Here is a 24,605-nt window from a genome sequence, read left to right on the forward strand (position 1 = left end):
GGGTGCGTGCCCCAGAAACGCGTAAACCGTTTCCAACACAGGGATCGAGGTTACTGGTGTTTTACATCGCTCCAGATTCTCCCTGCCAGGGGTTCCGTCCTCTCACCTTATTCTACTGGTTTTTATTCTACCGAACTATTGTAAGTACAGCCTTAGAGCTGCGTGTTTTTACTATTAAATAACATTTTTACACTATGGAGGTGCTCACTTTTGTTCCTTTTCTCATAAACTGGTGGTCCATCTAATCTGTGGGAGCTGCCTCCATTGTGTTTGCTGTATTTTTACTGCTGGGCTCTTTTGGATTTGAAGGCGCCGGTATTGTTTTGCAATTTCGGCTCTGTGGGGTCTACGGTGGGCTCTGCATGCTCTCAGGTGGCTGTGCTGGGTTTCAGGTGGGCTCTGCAGGGTCTCAGGTGGCTCTGTGGGGGCTATGGTGGAGTCTGTGGTGGGTTGTGCGGGCTCTCAGGTGATTATGTGGGTTCTATGGTGGGCTGTTTGTGCTCTCAGGTGGCTGTGCGGGGTCTATGGTGGGCTCTGTGCGGTCTCAGGTGGCTGTGTGGGGTCTCAGGTGAGCTGTGTTGGGTCTATGGTGGGTTCTGCAGGGTCTGTGATGGGCTGTGCTGGCTCCCAGGTGGGCTGTGCAGGGTTCTATGGTGGGCTGTGAAGGGTCTATGTTGGGCTGTGAAGGGTCTATGGTGGGCTGTGCAGGGTCTATGCTGGGCTGTGCGGGGTCTATGCTGAGCGGTGCAGGCTCTTACCAGGGGTCTCAGTCGGTCTTGGCAGGTGCAGGCAGCAGTGTGGAGGATATTTTTGGCCGGTGCTGTAAACAGGCGCTGCAATTCACATGAAGGCTGCTAGGACCTTGCTTTGGACCTCGGCAGCCTTCCTGTGAAGCACAGTGCCTGTTTACAGCGCCGGGTTCAGTTTAAAAATCTAAAGCGCTCTTATCAGCCAGAGTACTGGTGAAAATGCCCAGTATGGGTGCATCCCTACTTCCGAGTATATCAGATGCCTGTAACACTGGACCCACAGCATGCAGCGAAAGACGCCAGATCCTACACACTTGTAAATGTTGGATGCTGGGGATTCTACCAGCGATCTTAACACTGCAAAGAATGAACATTGGCTGCAAGAGAGATAGTACTAGAGTATTAGAAATAGAAATTTACTTTGCTGCATTTTTTCTTTTTAGGTCATAACAGGTGCTCTTTAATTCTTAAACATTTGTTTAATTGACATGCAAAAACTATAAAAAGTACTTTTTTTTCTGAAATCATACAATATTTCTAGAATTTGCAAAGAAAAAATATTTAATAAAAAAAGCTACATTTTACTGTAATTTTAATTAGGGATGCAGCGATATATCGGCCGTCGAAACATATCGGCCGAAAATGGCACTTTTGGCCTAATGCCGAAAGTGCCATTTTCCTGCCGATACATCGGCGCATCCCTGCATTCTTTCCTCCCCGCTGGGCGCTGCTCCAGACGGAAGATCCGTCCGGAGGGAGGGAGCCACTGCACCGGCGGCCGGAGGCTTCATTTAGCGGGGGTCGGTGACAGGCACCCTGATGGCCGCGAGCAGGGGCCATTTTTACAGGCAGCACAGAGGCCCGGGGGGCAATTGCCACCCTGCCCCAGTCGCCCCTGGTCCTTGCCACCCCCCAGACTGAGGCCCCAGTGTAGCCGCACCGGCTGTGATTGCGCCACTGGGTGAATGCTGTAATTGGTACAGTAGTGAGAAGAATCTCTCATACAGTATCATATGCACAGTGATGAAAACCTATATGTTGTAAATAGCATATTAATGTATAAAACAGCTGCAGAAAGGAAGAAATGTACAAATGTCAATCAGTGGAAAAAGTAATCGCTAAGAAATGTGTCATCATTATTCTACAATGTTCAGTAGCACAATAATGAAAGAACCAGGAGCATCTTGTGGTTTGGGTCTTTCTTCTTAATGACATACACTTGTATAATGGAACATGACTCATGGAAGCATTATTGTATGGAATTCCAGTAACTATGACACATACGACTTGTGCAAACCAAGCCAGATTAAGACAGTTAAGTTAAAATGTAACATGTACGTGATGGTAAAAAGGGAGTTGTAATGCAAATTCCAAGAAAACAGAAAGAGTGCAAGTAGCGCTGATCAAAGGGTTAGCCACACAAGAGGGATATTTTAGTTCCAGATAGAGCCTGGTAAGCTGTGTCAGCCCCTAGCTTTTTATGTCTCGGAAACATAAACATTGAGCTCTCCCTGCCATAGCTCCCAAGCTTTTCTTGTCCACTTGGGAGTGTTTGGTGTTCCTGCCTGCCTTTGTGTGTTCTATCATCTTCCATTGCTCCTCCCATAGTATAAAATACATTATAAATGCAAACAAGTAGAGTGGGAACATCTCATAATAGCCACAGAAGGTGTGCTGACCCAGTAATTCATGGGCATATATCAACCAAAAGAGTCCTCATGAGAAGGGATGAGATCAGGGGCGTATCCACCGCAAGGGAAACAAGGCGTTTGCCTTGGGTGGCACTTTGCGGGGGAGAGGAGGAGGCGGGGGGGAGGGACAGAGGCGGGGCCGCCCCAGGGCACACTGACAGGGGTGAACTGGGTTGGGGAGCAGAAAGGCAAGACAGGAGGCTCCGGGGCTGTCAGTGTGTACAGCAAGCGGCACTTCTACATTCACAGCCGCTGCTGTCCTGTTCTTCCAGTGCGGGCTCTGCTGGAGCCGAAGCATCTGACCAATGGCCAGGCTGCACCTACTATGGAGACAGAGCGACAAGCAGGTAACTGGGCCCAGGGAGGGCTTGTATTCTGAGTGTTCCCTGAGTGTTCTTCTGTGTTTACTTCCAAGTCCACTGTTTTGCTAATTCCAGAGCAGAGTCCAGTGTGTGACTAAGTGCAGAGTCCAGTGCTTCATTAAGTGCAGAGCACAGTGCTTCACTAAGTGCAGAGTCCAGTGTGTCACTAACTGCAGAGTCCGTGGTGGGCTCCACAAGGTCTCAGGTGGGCTATGTGGGGTCACAAGATATCCTTTATAGCCCACCTGAGACCTCGGCTTCCCTGCTACGCTACTAACACAACCTGTAGGAAACTGAATCCAGCGTGCACGCTGTATCCAGCGACTGACAGGTTACGCAAAATGTCTTATACAGGAAGGGGTGGGGCGCACGAGCGAAGTCTTGCCTAGGGCAGCACAAAACCTAAATACACCACTGGATGAGATTCGGGTTCCGAACCCAGCTCATTTGTGGACAAAACAAACAAATTAACAGTTTTCCGCCATGGCAACCAACTACCAATAATGCACTTCCTTGTCTTATCAGGAGCGGAGGCTGCTGAAGTGGTAAGCAGTCATCTACACTGGGGCTGGGTTAGCAGGGGAACACAACACAGAGGTTCTTCTAACCCTTCCCCATACTATCCAGAGCAAAAAAAAACGTTTTCCCAGGAGTTGGGCTTTAAAAGTAATTTTTTTTAATTGCAAACTGTGACTGTCAAATCCTTGCCCAGGTTGTCAGGACAGAGTCAGACTATGGGGTCGGTTTACTAACCTAATAAACACGCCATGCAAAAACACGCCAGAATTGAGCGCTTGCGCACATAGGCGTTTTGCGCGAAAGCGTGTTAATAGGCGTGAATCAATGCTGGTAATGCACACGCCTGTTAATGCTGTCAACACGCGCGTGGTATCATCTACGTGTTAGGCACAACTTCCTTGCTACAGCTTAAAGGGTTGCCTTCCGAGGATATTCAATGCCAATATGATTGTTGGAATGGAAATATATTGCTTATTGTAACCTGACATTTTAGTTTAAACTGCTTACTGTTTCTGAGCCACTTCTAAGGAGTGGAAATATATCATTCTAACATTCATCAGCACAACATTCATCAGCACAATGCCCATTGCTCAGCACAGTGGCTTAGGGGTTAGAGCTACTGCCTTGCAGCACCTGCCTCAGATGATATGGACTTTGGACATCCTCACTGTGCTTGCATAGCCCTTCTCCAACCTCCCCTCTAAACATCAGCATATATAATTGTGAAAAGGGGATAATGTTGCTTATTACGGACGGACGGACGCTTAGGGGTTGGAACAACTGCCCTACAGCACCTGACTCCCTGGTTCAAATCCCACTGAGGACACCTTCTGCAAGGGTTTCATCCCATGGGTTGCAATAGACACATGGGTTGCAATAGCAAGCCTGATATTTGCAAATTCAGATTGTAATAGGTTGCTCTTAAATCCATGCTCACTCTGTTTTATTCCCCCAAAGCTATAGCATTTATAATTAGTGTTTCACAGGGAGGCTTGATCTTATGTGTATATATATTTTTGATGTTCATAAGCATGTCAGTCATTTGCCTCTTACATTTATATAAAAATAAATGCATGTACACAGCTCCTCTTAAGTTATTCAGATTTTTATTACATTAGCCAATCTCTATTACTCAAGCTATTTGCAAGGCCTATTGATGTGGTGTTGTGCAATGGTTTAATTGTAATATCTATATTCTGTGTGGAATATAACATAGTAACATGAACATTGCCCCGTTCATCAGTGCTAGGCCAAAATACAGATTTTCCGTTCATTTAATTATGCCTGTACAGCAACAATTCATGATTTGTAAGTCAAATCAGAAAAAAACAACAATACAGAGATACGCTGAATATTCTGTATAATCCTTGGTAGCACATGTAGGATAGCCTTTTCTATAGTTGGTGATATTCTGCATTGCTGTATAATGAATTGTTGGGATTTATAGTCTTCTATAGTTGCTGATATTCTGCATTGCTGTATAGGCCAGAGACTAGAGCATTTTACTATGCTTTTAGTTTGAAATGTACCTAGGTGTCTTTCACTAAGGTCTGTACTTTGGAAAATGTCCGCCACAGCCTTGTTCCGTGGATATCCCTGATTATTGGGGATTGTCCATTACCACAGATGTTTATTTTTTCATTTGGAAGATCTTGTGACAGGGTGATTTACAGGCAGGAGATTGTGGGAGACAAAGGCATAACCCCATAGCATCTGTGTAATAGACAGGGGTAAAATCAATTTGAGGCATATTTTTCTGTTAGGAGGGTAGAGGTAGACAGGTGTTGGGTGGGTGATGTGTAAAGTCAGAAGTTAGGGAGAAAGGGCAATAATTTGAATTTTTACAAGGGGTTGATGGGTATAGGTACTATGGGGTGAGGAAGGATGGGTGAGGATCTAGTTTAGAAGATTAGGATGGTGGTGGAGGTAAGGGGGAGTAGATGGGTCGAATCAAGAGTGTAGAAAGAAGGAATAGGAATGGGGATAGCTTTAAATCATAAGTCTCCATGCAGTAGAACTTTTCCTTCACCTAATAAGGTCAAGTCAATCCAGTAGAACCATGTTTTATCGTATATTTCATGTTTGTTCTCAGAGGAGAAAATTAGATTTTCCTGATTTCCTCCACTCTATTTAATCACATGTGGGATACATGTCGTGGCAGCATTAAGAAGGTGTCTGAGGATAGATTTGGGGGACGTTTTGTAGGGATGGAGGAGTTGTGTATAGAGAAGAAGTAGGAGTCCTTGGTGATTGAGAAGTCTAGAAACTTAAAATTCAGTTTCTCAGTCATAAATCTCCAGACAGGCTAATACCTGGGCCAGTGATACAGTGGGCCACCTCCAGCCTGTGATACATCATTGACACCAAGTAGGCTATGCATATGATTGCAGGTAAGCGTTTTAGTTACAGCCTTGCCATCCATTCCTGTGTTTACTTGGCTAGGGCAGGGACTGCTTTAAGAGGCGAGTGTGTGAGATAGAAGTTCTATGTTGCAAGGAACCCATTTTTTTATTGTTGCATAGTGACATGGTGGTGTTGAGGCCTCGGACTTCCTTCTTGCCTATGTCAGCACTCAGTTTGCATCGCCCGAAATGCTGTACAGACAGAAAAATACATGGTAATCCGTCAGACATTCAGAAAACAGAAAGACAGGCAGCTAGTTACAGCAAACATTTGAATCAGTGCAAAAGTTATGTAAACTTTTGACTCAATCAGCATAACAAGTAACTTGACCAGTAACTTGCCACTCTGATGAAGGGGCAGGGCCCTGAAACATATAAGTTTGGGTATTTCAGTCTGGGCTGCAAACTCAGTCCCTTAGCAGTATCCACCAAACCTTGATGAGTTAGAGCAGTTTTAATACATGGTGTGCCTAGTGTCATTTTCTGTGATGTTTCATCTGCTTGCAATCTCTCCTTTTGCCAGCTCTCCAGAATTGATAGTTGTTGAATCTGCACAGTGACCTGACAGTCAAAGGAAGTGAATGTGCCTGGTTACATGCTCTTATTAACACGTAATGTATAAAGTGCAATTTATCTTTATTTTATCCATTAAAGGGTATCGTATCTGCACTAGTGTGCTCCAAATGTCAGCATCCCACCACTCCTCTTCACTGCCTGCACCTCAACACCCTGCTTCTCACCACCACCCTAACACTCTTCCTTCTCAATGCCAACACCCCAACCCACTTTACAGCCAGCATCATGACACTCCTCCTCATCATCATCACTGCAATACCCAAACACCCACCTCAACACCAGCACCCCAGTCCTCCTTCTCACCAACAGTACCCCAGGAAGGATGGCCTGCTGTGCAAAATAATGGTGGCTAGTGTATGACGTGTTTATTTCCTATGCTCCTCAGCACCATCCAGTGACCATAATGTGGTATTTTGTGAATGTTATATTTGACCCTGAAATAACTGTATTTCAGAGTCAAGAATGTTCCTTTTTGTCTCTATTTAGGGTAAGTATTTCTTCTATATTTTTTTCCCTGGGCAAAATGAGCACTTAACCCTTGCAGATCGAGGGTAGCCGCACTGCAAGGTTTAACTTTTTACATTTCTGGAGTTCCTCTTTAAGCAATACAAAAAGTATGCTGGCTATAGACTGTGCCAATGTGCACACAAACGAAATGACCAGTTTAGGGCAGAGTTGGTATTTAGCTGTTTTCCAGTCAGCGATGTGAATGGACATTGTTTTTATACATTTTTCTGAATCATTAGCTGTATATGTCATATAATCAGCTATGCGCTTCCACATCATAATTTCTCTAAACCATGTCTGCGGAAACATAATAAATCTCTAATTAAAGGTTAGAAGATTATTCCTTATCTTTTAAAAAAAAAATAGTGATAAGCTGATACTTGCCTAGATTATTCAAATAGAACTAAAATGAGAAATGAGATCACTAAATCAAACTTAGCTACTGAATATGTTGGAATTTCTACAGTGCTTCATGTCCAGCGGTTCCTTTAGTCACCCTGCAAACCTTAAAATGAACAAATCAGCATAAAATATGTAAGCTGCCATTATTACCCTGTTGAATGTGCAAACAACATGCACTGCTGCGTATTGACATTCATTTTGAATGGCATTCCAACGTAATAAGGCAACCCACGTGCATTGTAGAGTGCTGCACGGCAGTGCATTGCATTAGAATTAGGGCTGCAACTAACGATTATTTTCATAAGTTGGCTGATTATGTTTTCCATTATACGATTAATCGGATGAAATAATGAATACCATCTTTTATTTAAAATACACAAATGGAGTGTTACAAACATAAAGTTTACTTCAGAATAAAACTGCATGCACAATTTTTTGCAATTGCACTGCACTTGAACGCACGGCATTGCAGTACAGCGCTTAGCAGAGTTTGAAAACCGAAAATGACTTTTTCCCACCTATTAAAAAACATTTTGAAATAATTGTATGCATTATAATATACATTTTATTTAGTTTCATGGATTTAAAATAATCCAAATTAAAAAACTACAAGCCAGTATAATAAAATGCGTTGTCAGGGGTGTCACCAGGCTGGGTGTCGCCCAGTGCGTCCACTGGGTGTCACCCAAGCCGCATGTCATTACGTATGCACATCATGCATGCACATAATGACGTCACATGCACTTCCCTGCCGGTAGCCATATTGGTGATAGACGCTGGCAAAGAGAGGAGAGGACTTCATTGGGTGGGATAAGGTATGCCACCGGGTCCCCTCCTCTCTCTTGCTGCTGTTGGGCTCTCGGCCCATGCCAAATACCCGACTTTTCAGAGGGGGTGTCATTTTGGTGTCACCGGTGCGGGCCGCACCCCCTATGTGATGTCACTGTGCCTTGTCTTGTGTTTGGGCTGTGATGGAAAAAACGGCCAGCGCAGCTGGAGTGCATATTGTGTGAATGAGCCCTAAGTCGCAGGAGCAGGGCCGTCATTAGAAATCATGGGGCCCCATAAAGCCTACATGGCTATCCCCCCCCCCTCAAGTTGCCAATGGCATGCTGGTACATGTGGCCCCCCCACAGCCTCACACTATTATTATACATTTATATAGCGTTGGCATATAGTATACCAGAGTGCTGTACAGAGAACACTGAGGCAGTCACATTAGTTTCTGTACAGAGGAGCTTACACTCTAATGCAGAGTGGCACCGCTGTAGGGGGGACTACCAATCCCAGCAATACATTTTACACCAATGCAGAACAGTATATGAATTGGACTCTGGACTTAGTAACGCACTGGTCTCAGGACTTAGTACCGCACTGGACTCAGGACTAAGTAATGCACTGGACTCAGGACTAAATAATGCACTGGACTTTGGACTAAGTAATACACTGGACTCAGGACCCACCTGAGGCCCCGCAGAGCCCAGCTGAGACCCCACACTTACCTGAGGCCCCGCACAGCCCACCTGATAGTGGCCCTGCAGAGCACACCATAGATCCTGTACAGCACATCTGAGAATCTCTATGGTGGGCTGGTCACCGGGGTCCTTTTCCCTTCACATGCTCCTTACCTGCCACTGATGGGGCCTGGCCCTGCTGTGGGACTGCGTCATGTTCATGTATGTTGGGAGTATCGCCCATTGATTTCAACTGGTGTCGCACATGTGACAAATGTGGGAAAGTAACTAATGTAACAGAATCTGCTACATGCGTACCGCGCTTGTTTACCACGTGTTTGTGTGCGTTTTCCTGGACGCATTTGGGTTGCTATTAACAAGCAATGGCTCCACAAGCAGGTTGCATGTATTTGACATGTTCTGTGAATGTGCGTCATTACGGATTGTGCTCATTCACTGAATGCAAAGGCGTGAACAAGGAGTAAATATTATATGCTGATTCAGAAAGCTATAAAAGCATTGTAATCCTGGTATAAGCCGGGGGAAAGCTTTGCTACAAGTGTAGAAGAATGATCCCTGATCTGCCTCCAGCACAGAAGAGGTTGCTGTGTCTGGATGGGGGTGATGTCATGGTGAAGGTTGGAATGGAGAGTATGTGGCAGAGCCGGAGATTTCTCTCCATACGCCCCCATCACCCCAGGCCCCGCCCACTCAGGCATTGTACTCGACCTGCCGCTTGACTTCGCACTTATCGGGACGGAGCGTCTGCTGCGAGTGTGTCTGGTAAGAGAGCTGGTGGTGTGATGAGTGATCGCTTAGTCCGCCATCACCCGTCCGTGTATAGTCTAATGCTGGAACTACCTGACTTCACAGTGATCGGCCAGGACCTCAGTGACTCGCTGGGGCTCAGCGCTGAGCAGAGTCCACTACGTCTATGTACTGATTGCAGGCGATTGTAGGGACTTTTCAGGATTGAGAGGTTTAGCTTGACTGCTGGAAAGGTAGGTACAGGACGCTTCTTTTCCAGGTGCTTCCATTGAAGTCTATGGAGCTAAAGCTGCCCCATCCTGCATCTAAAGTAGCTCATGTACCTACAGGTGTTGCTGTACAAGCACTGAGCACTCATGTGACAGGCAGGATTTAGCCCTTGTTCACAACTGCTACATGCTTACAGTCACACTATTCAAGGGTAATTCCACTTTCTCAGGTGAATTTGGGAATATGGAATTCTCCTCTCCCCCCGCTATACGTATATTTTAGCCAATGCCCCTACCCCTGTACCTCTGTCTAGCACAGCCCTGAATTTTGATAGCAAATGGTGAGCGCTCATTGGTCACTTGACTGCACAGACCAATGAGAAGTGCTTCTGACTGTGCTGACCTATGAGAAGCGCTTCTCAATGTGCAGTCAGGTGATCACGCTGCCCCATGAGTGCTAGCCATTCGCCAATGACATTCAAAATCCAGAGCGCAGGGCTGTGCTAGATGGCAGTACAGATCGTACACCGGGACCAGCGGAGGGGAAAGAGCGTTCGCACCCAGAAGTAAATAGAGGGGGACAGATTGGAGGAGGTAATTCCACTTTCCCAAATTCACCACAGAAAGTGGAATTACTCTTTAAATATGAATGATGCATTCAAGTACCTTACCTATTTACAATAATGTATCTTATCACTCCTCTGTATAGCCTCAAATCATCTCTGAATGGGTGCTGACACTGTCCTTCCTTCTGGAGGGGGGCTACTTTTGTTCCCCCATGGTCCCTGTGTGTGTTGTAATGTAGTCACTGCTCCAAGCTTGCTCCTGTGATGGACTACAGTCTCATGTTTAGTTTACTAATTTGTATTGAGATTGTAGTCCATCATTGGAGTGAGCTTGGAGCGGTGACTACTTTATAACACCGCTCCAAGGGAACATCGGGAACAAAAGTAGCCACCCTCCAGAAGGAAAGACAGTGTCGGCATGAATTCAGAGATGATTAGAGGATCTACAGCTGAGTGATGAGATACATTTTTGTGAATAGTTCAGGTACTTAGAGTCCATTTTTAAGATGTAACTCCTGAGTTTAGTGTCACTTTAGAAGTGTGCACCCTGGTGCTCGTTCATGAAACCTGTCACACTTGGAAGTCCCTTTTTTAATTGTTAATGGCAGCAAAATGCGACAAAAAAACACGTACATGGCACTATGTGACCGTCTTCTGTGCGTGTGTTATGAGCCCATTGAAATGAATGGGATGTGCTGTGCTGGCTAAACGCATTGCACATTCCTGTGTGCTGCCAGTGTGAATGGCTCCAGAGGATTTGGGTTGTGGCGTGAGTTGGAGCTTTGAGATTGAAGATACAGACTGCTGGGGTGATGTGCTCTGACTGATGAAGAAACACTCTCCGCCATCTAATGAGGGTGCTAGAAATGCCCGGGTGTATATCGGATCTCCCCTATTATTGCGGTTTTAGAGGAGATCTGTGTTATGAATTGCTGTTCTATAGTTTCATTGTGTTAGAGAGTTTTCTACATTTCGATGGGGTACCTCCTGCTGCACTTTCACCTTGCATTCATACATGAGCTCAGCAGATTTACATGCGTTTTTTTTATAAGGCGAATGTTATAGCTGGTAGAAAGTTTAGGAGGAGATGGTTGTTGGGCTCAGAATCATGTGCAAAACATGCATTACGTGTGCTTTTCAGCTGCTCCCATTAAAGTCTATGGGGTCAGAAATGTGCACGCTCATGTACTTTGAGTTTCAGTCAGCAGATGACACAACACTGAGGTGTGTAAGAACACCACTGATGATGCACTTTTTTTGTTGAACTTTGTCACATTTATAGGAACTCCGGGCAGAATTATTTCTAATCCTTGTAGTGGGGCAACCCAGGACTGCAAGGGCTTGTTTTCATCTCGGGATGAAAATAAGTCATACTTTTAGATTGTAAGCCCTCAGGGGCAGGGCCCTCCTAACCATCTTGTCTTGATTACTGTGAGTCATGTCCAATACAATGTACAGGATGTAGAGGGACATGCCATCGCTGGAGCAGAGGAGGAGTCAGGGACTGGTCTAACAGCCAGCCGGCTCTGAAGTTAAGGGGAGTATAACTTTTTATAGTCGTGCCTAGGCCAAAACAAGCACTTAGCCTTTGCAGTGCGGGAGTAGCCCCACTGCAAGGGTTAGGAATAATTCTGGATCTTTGATATTAAAGTCAAAAATGTTTTAAGTTATTTCAAATGCTGATTACATGACTTGCAATGGATGCTGCTTCTTGATGTTTAAAAGTTCTAATTTCTTGCAGAATCAGCTGTTCCCTGGAGCATTTGCCCTGATGTGCTGTTTTAGCGTGGCTCCATTCCCTGGCAGGGTCCTATGGGGCCACCCTTGTGTGTGCTAGCAAGCTGTGTGTCCGCTAACACTCAGGCACAGCAAGGCAAGCCACTCCTCTGCTCCCCTGTTCTCCTAACTAGTAGATGGCCAGCTGCTGCAGGCTATGCTGCCTCTTGTGACCTTGTACTGCACAGGATGTTCAGGGTAGCTGATATGAGAGAGTTGGAGCTTTTCAGAAACCTGATGACCGAGTGTTTGGACTCAAATGTAAAGAAATACTTTGCTGGGAAATGTATGTTTATTTGATCTGGATTTATTATTGAAAAATAGTTTGAGAGTTTTATACTACTTTAAGGTAATGTGCAACAATACACTGAGGTGTGAAGGGGAGGGGCTTATGTTTATCTAAAACTGGTGTTTTTTTGTACCTTTTGGATGTGCTGCGTATTGTGTTTAGGAGAGAACCTGCTTGTTGGGCTAGGAGCCAAAGGATGTTGCAGTAGGCCTGACAAAATACCAACAAGGATAATGAAAACTTCAAGCATCACAACATTAGATCATCTTTGTATCACTGAGACTGTCGCATGGGCTTTTCACCTAGAAAATAAAGGTCCTCTTTGCACAATGAATTTGGTGAATACACAATCATGTGCTAGCAAAAACAGAATTTCTATTTCCCTGTGAATGATAAGGGTATTCAAAGTGATCTATAGAAGAAATTCCCCCTTGGAAAGCACTAAAGACAGTGAAAAAATACTTGGCATCAAATATTTTATTTCTATAAATATCTACGATCACCAACAATAAGTAATCCCAGGTTTATCTTAATTAGTAACATACTCTTCAAAGTGAACAACATCTATTCCTTTAGTGAATCAACACCAACATTTAAGAGACCCTCAATGGTATTATGTTGTTTTTTTTTTGGTTACTTTTAGTTTAGAAGTCTATACAGGTGATTGACCCCACAGACTTTGCAGGGGACGTTTCCCCTATATTCTCTTGAATGATGTGAAGGTCTGCTGACTTCCCTCATCCAATCATGTGCATGCAAAAATAGTGTGTTGTGTTTTTTTTTTTTGTTTTTTTTTATATTCCTTGTACATGATATTGGGTATTTTCTGAAAAGAAAAAATGTCACTACGTTCATCAAGGTGAAGGAAACCTTCCTTACAAAGTGAGCAGCCTATTTGACTCTGGTAAATCCACCCCTATGGCTGGAAGAGGGCTCTTCACTTCTTTTCCTCCTTCTAATCCATTTAACTCTAAAGTGTTTACATAAATCCCTTTCCCACAGCCCACTGAGTACTGGGATGTGAAAATTAGAGGGAAGATTAAAACTCTGGATGGGTGTGCATGGATAAGGCAAATCCTTAACACATCAAGGCAGATTATAGCTTTCAAGTTATTGCCGTTTTATAGAGGTTTGGTTTTTGTTTTCATTGTTTTAGCTTGTGGGTCTTGTTGGTTCTTGTCAGTATTCTAAGGTCCTACAATTGTATGTGTTCTAAAGTTCCAATTACTGGTCTGTAATTAATGGGTGAAGACCTTGACCTTTCTTCAAAATAAAAGGTGCCAATCCATTGGTATCAGGCCAGCTATGGAAGAGTGTCTAACAACTAGAAACATTCCATGTTTGAAGCCAAGCTCCAGCCAGCATGTTTATATAGCCTTGGGAAGAGGAAATACTTGTCACATTTTATTGTTGTCCATGATGCTGCTGGGGAGATGTCGCTCACTTTCTGTCCCTGTGACTGCAAAACCGGAAATGAGGGGAGCAATTGTCACTTGGACAAGTAAGACAGTTTTTTTTTTTTTTTCTGTATCATTAACTCTACAAACTGGGGGTTGTATGGAAAGGGTATCCTGCCAATGTCTCCATCTTGCTAGCTGGGTGCTGCTTTTTAAAAAAATTTTTTTACCAAGGTGCCTTCTGGCTTCCTCAGGGGAGCCCCAACATTTTCACACAGCGTCATGCAGACCAGCCTATGAGACAGGCAAATTTCCACTATACCTGGACTAGTCACTCAAAAAGTTGTTAATGGGAGGCTCCATGTAAGGACAATTCTGATGACTATTCTGATGACTATTCTGTAAACAATCAAGCTCCCCAGCATCTGGGTATTTCACATTTTGTATGTGTGGAATACTTTGTTCCCACGCTGCTTCTCCTGCCAGCTTATACGTCACAACAGGATGTATGAGCCAGTAGGAGGAACCACTTCGGGCGGCGGTTGAAGCACATTTCCGACATACCTGAATTTGCAGCTGCTGGGGAGCAGCAAAGAGGCAGTGTTTTCACAAACGCAAAAGGAAGTTCTTTGCTTCTTTTATTACCAGTATGCTTTTATATACAAAGTTTAATTGAAGAAAAAACGGGGGGCCACCGGATCCAGACATAGATGAGTGGCACTTTAAAGATTGGAGGAAGAGGAGGTGAACAGTATTTTTAGAGAAGGGGAGTATATGTGACCAACTTCAGATTCTGATACTTTAAATCTTTGTAAATAAAGATTTTTAAAACATATGTAAACTTAAAATCCTATATTAGCTTTAACATTTTATTGTCATTTTAAGCTGTTTTTGTTCAATTTTAAATTAGAATAATATAGTAAACTCCCTATTTGGCAATCGGGAAACAAAAAAAAATACAGAACAATATTTAAAAAAAAAAGTCTGGTGGCTTGATACGCATAAAAAAATGCTGGTTGCTTGGTGCACACTAATACATTTTGTTAGCAACTAAATTAATTGCTACCAAAATTGTTTACATTTTGCTGGTGGCTAGATTCCGGAGTCAGCAGCATAATGTAAACAATGAGGAGATATAGCCAGCCTGCTATTGGCTATTTCAAATTGTAATAGCCAATAGCAGGCTGGCTATTGTGCCTGCCCAATTACGGGAGAAGTAGAGCTCTCAGGCCGCTCCTCTGCTTAGTGAGTGGGGCTTCCTTCAGAGGAGTCAGTGGAGGGACATCTGAAATCTCCTGGAAAGAAAAATATGATCGGCTTAAGAGGCATCCTTAAAGGAGAACTATGGGGTAAGTGTTTTTCTCCATAGTTCTCTTCAGGGTCGCGTCCTCCCTTAACCCAAAGCTCAGTATATCGCGAGCTACAGCTCGCGGTATGCTGAGACCGCCGCATCCGGGACGGGTCCCGACGTTACCGTCGATTCACCCAGCTGCGTGATCGCTGTCTCTGCCTATCTAGAGGCAGAGCCAGCTGTACCCGCCCCCCTCCCCCATTCGTTCCTCCAGTCAGCGCTTTGTCACAGCAACCGGTGTCCTCGTTGGAAGAGTTAAGGTGCCCATACACTGCAAATTTTGGCTGGTTTCTCAAAAAAATGTCAGCACCCTTTTTGGTCTGCAGCCCTCGGTCAGCTGATCGAAGGAGCTGGCTGAAAAATGTTTGTATGATAGGAGATGGCAGCCAATGAGCTGCAGGCTGTGGTCGGATACTCTGCTGGCGGCCGCTGTCAAGATACGATGCAAACAGCGGGATTCCTCGGTAAACATGCTGGAAGTGTTGATGGAGGAATCTGTTCTATTTTTCTTGATCAGCCTGCGGGTTGATGCCTTTGTCATTAAAATGGGTATTTTCTGGTAGGCTGTTCACTGTAGTTGCTGTTCTAAGTCTTTAGAGCTCTCACAGAACATTGCTGGCTGCCTAGAGTTTTAGAAAACAAAGTGAACGGTTATTTAGTATGCATGGCATTGCTTCTTTACTGCAGAGTCGACTGCAAGATATTGAAAAAGGGCTTTATAGCTTTAGGAAATACTGATTGTATGTTCTTTGCCAATTATGGCTTTTCCATTAATCCCATCACTCCGGTTTAGCATGTGTAAAGAATTCTATCTTGTAAATGGTTATCTGCAATCATAGGCAGGCAGGACAATGCAAAGAGAATATGTGGGGCCCACTAAACCTAGAACCCAGGTTATGTCAAAAGGCTACAAATTCTATTATGTATGTAAGCATTTCTTTTGCAGAAACTGAAATAGCGGATGTTGACTGGTTAGCAGGTTATTTTGGCTTTTGTAAACTAATTTAGGTGGTTTAGTGGTGTTCATAATCATGCTAGGATGGATAAATACAAACACTTTATTGCCAAAAGTATTGGAATGCCTGCCTTTACACACATCAACTTTGATGGCATCCCATTCTAAGCCCATAGGGTTCAATATTGAGTTGGACCCGCCCTTTGCAGCTATAACCACTTGAACTCTTCTGGGTAAACGTCCACAAGGTTTAGGAGAGTGTCTGTCTATGGGAATGTTTCACCATTCTTCCAGAAGCGCATTTGTGAGGTCAGGTACTGATGTTGGACGAGAAGGCCTGACTCGTAGTCTCCGCTCTAATTCATCCCAAAGGTGTTCGAGCCAGTCAAGTTCCTTCACCCCAAACTCGCTCATCCATGTCTTTATGGACCTTGCTTTGTGCACAAGTGCGCAGTCATGTTGGAACAGGAAGGGGCCGTCTCCAAACTGTTCACACAAAGTTGGCAGCAGGTAATTGTCCAAAATATCTTGGTATGCTGATGCCTTAAGAGTTCCCTTCACTGGCCAAGCCCAACCCCTGAAAAACAACCCCACACCAAGCTCTCTAAACACTGTTGTGCCAATCTGAAGGCCACACGAAGTTTGGAGGTCTGTAGCTGACTCTGCAGGCAGTTGACGACTTCTGTGCGCTTCAGCATGCGCTGACCTTGCTCTGTCATTTTTTGTGGAGTTGATTTTCCCAGTTGCTTCCACTTTGTTATAATATCACTAACAGGTGACAGTGGAATATTTAGTAGAGGAAATTTCCCAGATGGACTTATTGCACAGGTGGCAAAATATCACGGTACCACGCTTGTATTCACTGAGCTCCGGACAGCGACCCATTCTTTCACAAATGTTTGTAGAAGCAGTCTGCGTGCCTAGGTGCTTGATTTTATACACCTGTGGCCATCGAGGTGATTGGAACACCCGAATCCAATGATTTGGAGGGGTGTCTCAATACTTTTGCCATTATCGTGTCCATCTTCCACCCCTGTTATATTCAGTTTGATAATATTTATAAATTGTGTTCACCAGCTCATACGCATGCCAATGGTTGGCAGATTAGGCCTAAAAGTTTAGTTGTTCTGGTTCTATGTATGGTTCTAAGCTGCTCATGATTTATATCAGACCATACTGTATGCTGCCTGTCTTTTGTTTTAGCAGAGGAAAACAGCTAAAAAGTAAGGGTCGGTTACGTAATGTGTATGTAAACCCAAACCATGAACTTCTTATTTGCTTTCTTTTGGTCTGGTAAATACAATACTCGAAACATTTTATGTATATTTAAAATGTGCAAAATTCAGAGCTGTCCTGTGTCTTCAGCATGTGTTATCTTGGACTACAGAATGATTAGACTTTTTATGTTGTAGAAATCTGAGAGTGGCTGACAACACTCAGTCCACAAAAGTGCCGTGTTGTCAGCCTACAACAGCTAAAGAGTTGAGTGTATTTCTGGCTGGGTCTTTTAAGGGATAAAACAAGTGCACATGTGCATGTATTGTAGAGATGTACTGCATATATTTTCTTTCTCTCAACGTTCTCTTTATGACAAAGACACAGTGGTGCAACCCACTAACTGACTGGCCATACAATACATTCCTTTCTTTTGAATACATTTTAATAGACCAGGCTGTATATGCGGTAGACCCTCCTCCCATAGTTCAATACAGTAAACTCGGTTATCTGGAGGTTAGGTGCTGGATAACTGTCCTTTCTGGTTGCTTCAGAGTTTAATAGTAATGTTCTCTCTTGGGTCCGCTCCTCTGCTCAGTGGGCAGATACAGTAGCCAACCTGCTATTGCTATTTTGAAATATCCAATAGCAGGCTGGCTATTGCCCCCTATTGATTACATTTTGCCGACCACGGAATCTGGCTGACAGTGTGTGGTCCCCCCCTGCCCCCAACGGTTGCTTGAATGGCGGATAATGGGGAGTTTTAAAATGTATCAGAAATAGATAAAGATCTCAAAGTGGAACTGCTGGGTTGCAATTTGTAAAGGAAGTCAGTGGAGTCTTTTATAGCCGTTGTAGTCTTCCAATATAATTAAATCTATCCCAGAGGATTAATTAAAGTCAGAGTGGGCATTATTCTAAAGTAAATCAATTTTCTGGGCTATGTCAGCTGCTGCTGTTAGTTCAGCCAAACGCTTACTTAAAAGAAAAAGAATGTTAATCTTTGAGTTGTGTGCGCTTGCCAAACATGATGGAACACTGAGTCACATCACTAGAAGTTGTAGACCAGATTTTCCATGTACTCGTGTTTTATGTGTCTTCCTGACCTACAGAGAAGGGCTGGTCACGGAATTCGCATTCATAATGAACAAGGGAGGACCAATTGACCTTGCAGATTAAGAAGATATGTCATTTTAGGCATTTTGATGTGTTGCATGTGTTTTTTGATACACTTTTAGTACACTTTTTTTTTTTTTTTTTTTATCTTCATACATAAAAAGGTACACTTGAGCTTGAAGGGGCTCATGTATTAATCTCCCGCCAAGTATATAGCTGGGTAAATGCTATTTGTGCAACATTCCCACCACCAGATGGAGCCCATGAGCATAAATTCTATGCTCCTCGGCACCATCTAGTGGTGGCAATGCTGTGTGAATGGCATTTGCCCAGCTATACACGTGGCGCAAGCATTTTAAATCTATGGGGCTGATTTATAATTCTTCTATTTGTGAATCTGCTTCATATTTCTCTTGCTTTCAAGCTGATGGTGGCTGCATAATAAAGTGTATGCAAACCCTAACAATGGACTTCTCTTATTTGCTCCCATTTAGTGTGTTACATATACCATTGAATGCATTTTGTTATATCTGTTTGGAAAGTGCAACAGATATGTTGATCCTGCCAGAAATCTTGTCAGCTGTTCGTAACTTGTGCTTCCTGCTGCACTCTTATCAGTTAGAATGGTTCCAAGCGCTCTCTGTGTACTACGGGAACAATCCCCCAATGTTATGGAAAAGGAGAGTGGGAGGTGATGAAGTCCTGTCATAGGGTGACAACACTGCTCCTCTTTTAGATATGGTTCAGTAAGTGAGTATTGTCACCCTAGGGCAGGAAGTGTGTTACTGGCAGGATCAACATGTGACAATCTGTAGCCTGGAAAAAAAATCAAAAAAATCTGTCACCATGTTAAACGGCATTAAAGTGGACCTTTAGCCCTTTGGTTAAAAATCAAATCAGCATTCAGCTCTGCATGCTGATATGAGTTATCTTTCATTCATTAGCTAAACAAATTTATTTATTTTTACTTGCAATTTTTTTTTGCACTTCCTGGTCCACTTTGGCACAGATGATGTAATTGGCCTAAGCATTGCATCCTGGAAAGATTACATCAGCAGAGCATTGCTGGGGAATCATCTGTAATCTCTCGGGGAAAGGTATTTTCCTCCACTTAGATAATGTGCATGGTCACATGTCCTAGTCACTTGTGCCAGTAATCCAGGAAGTAAAGGGAGATCTAGTAACCTGCCCTTAGTTAAAATGGGGGATGAAAAGAAAAGGTATGCAAAAAATACAAAGCTGGCAATTATCTGTGTGTATGTGTTATGTTGTTGGACCTGTTGGCAAAATAAATGCTGTGTAATTTTCCCAATTGAAAGAACTGGTAGTTGTAAAATGCACAGGGCGTGTATATATTTTTTGTGAAAATCAAACATCTGTTGAACTTTGCCTTCTGCAATGGGCCAAATACACAGAAAGCAGTCGTTCCGCCTCACCCACAGTGTGCTGTTTTCCACTCTGGAATAAAGCATACCTATAGTGAAGTCTTATCGCATGTCTGAGGGTTTCAGTTGCTGTAATTGTTGCTACCTATTTCAGATTAATTGCAAGCATTCAGACATTTCTCCCAAGTACTTGTCTCTTTTTCTTTGTGTTCTCAGAATGAAAAAAAGTAAGGTTTGTAAACTTTCTCTATTGGGCATCTCCATAGAAAATGTGTGTAATATTTGTGTGTGTGCCGTGCCCTGTTCCATGGTGAGTGAAATGTATGGCGGGTGGTCGATGATAAATGGGATTGTCTGACACATAAATAAATACAATGGATCACTGATTCCAGGGCCAGACTGAATGTAAGGAAATCCTCACATCTGCTGGTGTCTACCTCCTTCTCTTATGAAAGACACGTTTCCTGTTTTACATAGAGGTTCCTTTTCTGTTGTGGGGATGGTTTCTGTATATTGGTTCCCATTAGTTCTTGACCACGTGAAGGGTGTCCGTGAGTTAGTACTTTTTAACACCTCCTGTAGTGATGGAGGTCACACCAGTCACCTTGGTGAGAAAAAACACACTGTAATATCCCCGTGTTTGTTGTTCCTAGGCAGGGTTTGTATAGACTAGTATTGGTTTTACCCTTCAATGCCTGTCGTCCCTGTAGTTTTTGTTTTTAAATGGGGTTCATCCTACAGACCTGGAAGTGCTGATCGTAACAAAACGGGCAAGAATTCAGTGCATCCCTAGTGTCTCTCCTCTCTGCTGCGCGCTGCTCTGTGTCCCCTCTGATCCCCACTACTCTCTTTTAAGTTGAGGCATCGGAGATCAGAGGGGGGACAGAGCTGATCCAGCTGCTGGCACCCAGTGGGGAAGTGAGAAGCAGTCAGGAAGCCGAGCGGGGCGTTGTGGTGAAGAGACAGCTGTCAGGAGGCCGAGAGTAAGCTTACTGTGTCTCCAGTTATGAATGAACTAGAAGTGCTCTACGCGGCTTCTCAGTCATTCATAACAGGGGTTGCAGAAAGAGATTGTGTCCCCAATCTTTTTCCTCAGAGTCCTCAATCTCTTTATATATTGTAAAAGGGAAATATCAGGGGTCTGTTTTTTTTAAACAGTAAAGTAAAAAAAACCTTTTTAAAGTTGGGGAAAAAGTCATTTTCGGTTTCGGCCTGACATTTTTTTAATTTCGCTTTCGATCTAAAAATTCAATTTTGGTGCATTCCTACTTTTAAATAGTACATTTTGGCAGACCAAAGTGAGCAAATTAGAGACACTCGATGATGATGGGGGGGGGGTTTATACTTGTCTTATTTTTTCAGAGTATTGTGTAATAACCAGAACCTCAGAAGGTTTCTGAGGATTTCCATCCAACAGACCTTTCTTTCCAGCGATCTTCTCATAATCTGACAGCCCTGTAAACATGAAACCATACAGCATTGGAATTTTCTTCTTCCTGTAATAAAATACTCTATCAGACATATTTAGCAAAAACAGGATACTTAAGAGAACTATGGGGTAAGTGTTTCCCCCCCATAGTTCTCTTAAGGGTCACGGGAGGACATATACTAGCGTCCTCCTGTGACCTGAAGATCAGTATATCGCAAGCTACAGCTCGCGGTCAACCGAGACTTCCGCAGCCGGGATGGATCCCGACATTACTGTCGCGATCCACCCAGCTGCGTGAGTGACAGCTGGCTCTGCCTATCTAGAGCAAGCTGTGCCTGCCCCTCCCCACTCATCGCTGGAGGAGGGGGGATCCCTGTGGAAGCCGTGAGTGACAGTCACCGCTCTCTGCAGGGAGATGATCAAGAAGTGAGCGAGTGATGTTATGTGTTCGCTCACTTCCCGATCTATTGAGCCGATGTGTGACAGTTTCACACGTTGGCTTGAACTGTGAGGATGAGTGATTTTCACTCGCCTCACGGTTCTCCTTTTTTAAGTAATGCATATTTTTTTTAGCTCTACTTGGAAGTGTAGAAAGAAATCCCTGGACCCTTGTGGTTATTCTGTTGGTGTTTGTCATCCAGTATTAATTGTGTGATCTGGCTAATGGGGAGACCGCTTCCACATTCCAAAGGATATCCTTGCCTTGTCAGTGAACACAGTAAATGTGGGAAATAAGCAGCATGCCAATTAAAGTCCTGATACTTATTCCATTAGGGTCAGGAGACATTCAAGTAGAGGTCAATGTGTTTCACACCCCCTTTATCAGGGATTACTGAGAAACGTGAATGTGGACTACAGTCCCTGCAGTTTAGAAGTTGTGATAGGAGTACTTCAGGCTAGTCAGCAGCTGGTTTGGCAGAAAAAAAAAGTTGGAATAAAGTTGTATCCAGACTTGTCAGAGACCATAATAACAAATTGTATAATTTGTTAGTGTTTAAACTGAAATTGTAGTCTCTTAAATTGAGTTCCTATTTTCAATATGTTGTGTTACATTCAATTCATTCCAATACAACACATCTGTAACACCAGAGAACTGGATTTTGTTATCCATCAATAGATTCAAGAGAATGTTCAGCTGAAGTTTTACTGACCCTATTGGTAATGGAAACCTACAATTCTAATATAGTTGAACCCCAGTGAAAACATTTCTTGCATTTACAGGGATCATATACTGTCATATTTATATATTTATCCTACCATTGGAAAGATTTCCCCTTCAAGCCACAGATGTCATTAAAGCAGGAAGTCAGGGGAAATATCTGCAACAGAGATACAGATGGCAATAAAAAAAAATCTGTTCGGTTTTGATAAGCCGAGAGAAGGACAGTAGAAATACTGGTAAATGCAAATCGGAGCAAAGGTGATGTATATATTCATGCAGGGCAAAGTGCAATGGCTGTATATTTAATTACAGTCACATGACTTAGCCTAACTCCATACAGATATACAAGATTTCAAGAGAATTTGCCATCCATATAAAAAAGAAAACTGCTGCTTGTGTGAACAGTCATGTGAAAAAGTAAGTACACCCCTTTGACATTTCAACATATTTGATCCTTATTTAAACAATTCCTTTAGATAAAGATTTGAGCCATTCCTTGGTGGATTTGCAGTGTTCTTGGGAGCGTTATGTTGAAAGATTCATTTCCAGTTTAACTTTAAGACAGGGGGCCTCATAATTCTCTTGAAACACACTAGGGCTGCATCTAATGATTTTCATAATCGACTAGTTGGTCGACCTTTATTTTTTTTCAATTAATCGAATAAAAAAAAAATTAAATACCATCCTTTAATTTAAAATAAAATGCACAAATACACAGTTTTTCTTCACAATAAAACTGCATGCACAATTTTGTTTGCAATCTCACTGCACTGGAATGCATTGTGGTACCGTGCGTTCCACTGCGGGCGATCACACTGGTTGGAAGGCGCTTTTGGGATGGCACTTCAACGTACCTTTTCATAAATGTTGTTTATGCACCGTAAAAGTTTTTTTAGGGTTTTTCAGAGATCTTTCTGAGGGTCTTGGAGAGCGCTTGGCATGATGACATCACACATGCCAGTGGCAAAGAATCCCTAAGGAAGTTCTTATTTAGATTGTGAATAAATGCACCATGTACATTTTCAGTATTTATCACCTTTCATCTAAAGGCAATGTTTGAATGAAGAACTGGGCTGTTCTGACCAGCAAATTTCCAGCATCTTCTGATGGTGCCAAAGTTTGCCTGCTCCCTCCTGTCTCCTGCGCATTCCTATTGAGGCTGCCCATCATGGTGATTGTGGACAACAATATTGCAGAGCCGGTCTTGGTTGCAAGCCTCTGACTACCTTAAAGGCTTAACATTTTTTTTTTAATAGCAGAATTTAGGCTTTCATAATGAAATCAAGCTTTTGGGTTGCTCCTTTTGTGCCTCAGCCTGACTACAGTAAACCTGCTTTTCCTCTGGGATGCATTTCTTTCTGTAGCATCCATGTGACTTATGTACACTTCAGAGGAAATAAATGTCCCATTATGCGAGAGGTGGGCAGGAGCAGTGCTTGGGCTCAGTGGCTGACCTCAGCACGCACAATAGGCAGAGGTCTTGTAAACTCTGCCAACAGTGCGCTTGTCCTGTGATGGGCCTGGTCCTGCACTGAGAGGTGGCTTTAGTATTCTAGAAAAAGATGCATTTAATTTGTTTACTAGGCACATGATGACCCTGATATGTGGGGCTTAGGAAGGTGAACTAAGGCTTTAACTCTGCTTGTCAGAACCAACTGGGACCATGGCAGGAGGGTTTTGGAAGCAGCTACAGGTATATGCAGGCAGAAACACAGATCACACTCTAAATGCCTGCACTTTATACCTGAAGCATTTTCTTTCTATCTCTTTTATATTGGCTTCTGCACCCCTTGTAAAGCAAGGCACAGGCTGGGGCAGGAGTGGCAGGACTTTGAGTCAATTTACGTAAGAGCTTTTTACAGGGCAGAGTGACTGTCTCATTAATGTTGTCTTGTTCCATCATTGTACAATCAGCAGGCAGGATGTTAAAGAGGAATTTTACCCTTATCTTTAAAATAACAAACACACCTTTTAGAAATGCCTAGTAATGACAATCTACAAACACATACATATAGATAATTGCAGGCTTTGTATTCTTTGCATATCTTGTTTTTATTTTCTTTCCCAGTCTTCTGGCACTGGCTGTTTTTGCTAAAGGCAAATTATTAGATTTACCTTTTGCTTCCTGCATTTCTGGCACATGTGACCATGCACATCATCTCAGGGGAGGAAAATGCTTTTCCCTGAGACCTCATGAGATTACAGATGAGATTTCCCAGCAATGCTTTGCTGATGTAACCTTCCCAGGATCCAACGCTTTGGCACATTACATCACTTGTGCCAGAACGGGACCAGGAAGTAGAGGAATGCTATTTTTGTAAGTAA

The 24,605-nt window shown here is 43.3% G+C and overlaps 1 protein-coding gene across 1 annotated transcript in view; it reads left to right on the top strand.

Moving 5' to 3' along the window:
- Window positions 1-9,365: 9,365 nt before the first annotated feature.
- The window catches only part of CSRP2 (cysteine and glycine rich protein 2), a 31,564-nt gene continuing 16,324 nt past the window's right edge, over window positions 9,366-24,605 (top strand). Inside the window, exon 1 of the mRNA XM_018572723.1 lies at window positions 9,366-9,445. The gene's annotated coding sequence lies outside the window, so the exon portion shown is untranslated. The remainder of the gene's footprint in view (window positions 9,446-24,605) is intronic.

This window comes from Nanorana parkeri, unplaced genomic scaffold (genome assembly GCF_000935625.1).
Source record: "Nanorana parkeri isolate BGI_ZX_2015 unplaced genomic scaffold, ASM93562v1 scaffold45, whole genome shotgun sequence".
NCBI lineage: Eukaryota > Metazoa > Chordata > Amphibia > Anura > Dicroglossidae > Nanorana > Nanorana parkeri.